Source organism: Nerophis lumbriciformis, linkage group LG01, assembly GCF_033978685.3.
Source record: "Nerophis lumbriciformis linkage group LG01, RoL_Nlum_v2.1, whole genome shotgun sequence".
Taxonomy (NCBI): Eukaryota; Metazoa; Chordata; class Actinopteri; order Syngnathiformes; family Syngnathidae; genus Nerophis; species Nerophis lumbriciformis.
Window position 1 is genome coordinate 78,385,675 of NC_084548.2, and position 4,060 is coordinate 78,389,734.

A 4,060-nucleotide genomic window follows, 5' to 3' on the forward strand; every position below is an offset into this window, starting at 1 on the left:
TATATATATATATATATATATATATATATATATATATATATATATATATATATATGTATGTGTGGGAAAAAAATCACAAGACTATTTCATCTCTACAGGCCTGTTTCATGAGGGGGGTTCCCTCAATCATCAGGAGATTTTAATGGGAGCATTCACATACCATGGTTTATATAGGGCACAGAGTGGGTGGGTACAGGCTGGTGTAGGGGCGTGGTGATTGGCTCATGTGTTACCTAGGAGGTGTTTCCGTCTGTGGCGGCATGCTGTTACAATTTTGTTGCGCTTGTTGAGGGATGACAGGTCTGGACGGTAAATAATAAACAGTTTCTCTTTTAAGCATAGGTTGCATCTTTTATTACCACTATTGTAAGGTGTGCTGGATGCAAGAATTTGCCATGTTATTGAATATTCAACATTATTGTCTTTGAGGTCCCAAATGTGTTTGCTGAGTTCTGTGGTATTTCGCAGGTTTTTGTTCCTGAAAGAAGCCTTGTGATTGTTCCATCTGGTTTTGAATTCACCCTCGGTTAATCCTACATATGTGTCGGATGTGTTGATGTCCTTGCGTATTACCTTAGATTGGTAGACAACTGATGTTTGTAAGCACCCCCCATTGAGGGGGCAATCAGGTTTCTTTCGACAGTTACATGCTTTGTTGGTTTTGGAGTCGCTCTGACTGGGGGTCGACGGCTCATTTGCAATTGTTTTGTTGTGGTTTGAGATGATTTGTCGTATATTGTTCATGCAGCTGTAGCTCAATTTAATGTTGTTCTTGTTGAATACTTTTCTTAGGTTGTTGTCTTTGGGAAAGTGTTTGTCAATCAGATTGAGGAATTTGTGTCCAATGTTCGTTGAGACGTTTTTGCTGTATGGGGGGTTGTACCAGATGATGTCATTTCGTTTTCTGTTCTTTTTCGGTTGGTTTCCTGGCGTGGGTTCATAGGAAACGAAAACGAAAACAAAACGACATCATCTGGTACAACCCCCCATACAGCAAAAACGTCTCAACTAACATTGGACACAAATTCCTCAATCTGATTGACAAACACTTTCCCAAAGACAACACCCTAAGAAAAGTATTCAACAAGAACAACATTAAATTGAGCTACAGCTGTATGAACAATATACGACAAATCATCTCAAACCACAACAAAACAATTGCAAATGAGCCGTCGGCCCCCGGACAGAGCGACTCCAAAACCAACAAAGGTTGCAACTGTCGAAAGAAACCTGATTGCCCTCTCAACGGGGGGTGCTTACAAACATCAGTTGTCTACCAATCTAAGGTAACACGCAAGGACATTAACACATCCGACACATATGTAGGATTAACTGAAGGAGAGTTCAAAACCAGATGGAACTATCACAAGGCTTCTTTCAGGAACCAAAACCTGCGGAATACCACAGAACTCAGCAAACACATTTGGGACCTCAAAGACAATAATGTTGAATATTCAATAACATGGCAAATTCTTGCATCCAGCACACCTTACAATAGTGGTAATAAAAGATGCAACCTATGCTTGAAAGAGAAACTGTTTATTATTTACCGTCCAGACCTGTCATCCCTCAACAAGCGCAGCGAAATTGTATCAGCATGCCGCCACAGACGGAAACACCTCCTAGGTAACACATGAGCCAATCACCACGCCCCTACGCCAGCCTGTACCCACCCACTCTGTGCCCTATATAAACCATGGTATGTGAATGCTTCCATTAAAATCTCCTGATGATTGAGGGAACCCCTCATGAAACAGGCCTGTGGAGATGAAGAAGTCTTGTGATCTTTTTCCCCACACATACATATATATATATATATATATATATATATATACAAAGTGCAAAGCCATAGGCTCACACAATTTCAGTAAATAATTTAAATTTGGAACACAGCATCATCGTTTTCACAGCTTTTTGGTTGTTAGAGGTTAGAAAGCGTTTTAAAGTAAAGTTCTAATTCTTTTTTAAAGGCACAAAAAACAGGTTTGGTATTGAGAAACTTACAATTTATATTTATAGTATAATGAGGTTGCAAAGGTAAAATTCCTTTTCAATGGTTTTCTCATACTACTCATACGGTGTAAATCCAAATAGCACATCTTTAAAACAAAGCACACATTTGTCATGAATATTGTCCAGGATGAAAGGACAGATGTTCTTCTTCTTCGAACTCTTTCATGTCATTGATAGTACTGTATGTCTATGGAAAAAAATAAAATAAAATAAAAAAGAATATAGATGGAATATAAAGTATACATGGCAAGAAAGCTCGATAGGTAGATGTTTAAAACAAACGGTGTTTAATAAAAAAACAACCTTGTCTGTATGCACATGTGTCATGTCAGCAAGTTTTAATGTTGTAAATGTGATGTTTTATGTGTTGTTTACTGTTTTTAATGTAACCTTGCTGCTGCCCTCTTGGCCAGGTCTCCCTTGGAAAAGAGATCTTTGATCTCAATGGGATTTTTACCTGGTTAAATAAAGGCTAAATAAAAAATAAAATATTCTTTATTCGGTCATTCTTTTTGTGTGTAAATGTGTATGATTGTTAAATATGTATAATCTGTACTCCATCCATCCATCCATCTTCTTCCGCTTATCCGAGGTCGGGTCGCGGGGGCAGCAGCCTAAGCAGGGAAGCCCAGACTTCCCTCTCCCCAGCCACTTCGTCCAGCTCTTCCTGTGGGACCCCGAGGCGTTCCCAGGCCAGCCGGGAGACATAGTCTTCCCAACGTGTCCTGGGTCTTCCCCGCGGCCTCCTACCGGTCGGACGTGCCCTAAACACCTCCCTAGGGAGGCGTTTGGGTGGCATCCTGACCAGATGCCCGAACCACCTCATCTGGCTCCTCTCCATGTGGAGGAGCAGCGGCTTTACTTTGAGCTCCCCCCGGATGGCAGAGCTTCTCACCCTATCTCTAAGGGAGAGCCCTGCAACCCGGCGGAGGAAACTCATTTCGGCCGCTTGTACCCGTGATCTTGTCCTTTCGGTCATAACCCAAAGCTCATGACCATAGGTGAGGATGGGAACGTAGATCGACCGGTAAATTGAGAGCTTTGCCTTCCGGCTCAGCTCCTTCTTCACCACAACGGATCGATACAGCGTCCGCATTACTGAAGACGCCGCACCGATCCGCCTGTCGATCTCACGATCCACTCTTCCCCCACTCGTGAACAAGACTCCGAGGTACTTGAACTCCTCCACTTGGGGCAAGATCTCCTCCCCAACCCGGAGATGGCACTCCACCCTTTTCCGGGCGAGAACCATGGACTCGGACTTGGAGGTGCTGATTCTCATCCCAGTCGCTTCACACTCGGCTGCGAACCGATCCAGTGAGAGCTGAAGATCCTGGCCAGATGAAGCCATCAGGACCACATCATGTTTAAAAAGCAGAGACCTAATCCTGCAGCCACCAAACCAGATCCCCTCAACGCCTTGACTGCGCCTAGAAATTCTGTCCATAAAAGTTCAGAACAGAATGGGTGACAAAGGGCAGCCTTGGCGGAGTCCAACCCTCACTGGAAACGTGTCCGACTTACTACCGGCAATGCGGACCAAGCTCTGACACTGATCATACAGGGAGCGGACTGCCACAATCAGACAGTCCGATACCCCATACTCTCTGAGCACTCCCCACAGGACTTCCCGATGGACACGGTCGAATGCCTTCTCCAAGTCCACAAAGCACATGTAGACTGGTTGGGCAAACTCCCATGCACCCTCAAGGACCCTGCCCAGAGTATTATTGCAACATTTAAAAATGAGCTAACTCTGATAACTGCTCTCCAGTTGCTACATCTTGTCTTTTGAAGTCTACCCAGTCCAAGAAGTGAGATGGCGGACGCTTTCCTCTCTCCCTTTTCTCTGCTTCTGTGTTTTGTCTGTACTGTTAAACCTTTACACAAAATGGTTGATGGTTGATGATATAAACTTATTTCATACCATATACAGGTATGGCCTTCCTCTCCTTCCTTGGTATTGCACTGCAGCCCAGAGGCCCTCGGTGCATCTGACAGTGCAGCTTGAAGATTAGGACGTCACCGCAGAGTTGTAAAGAGCATC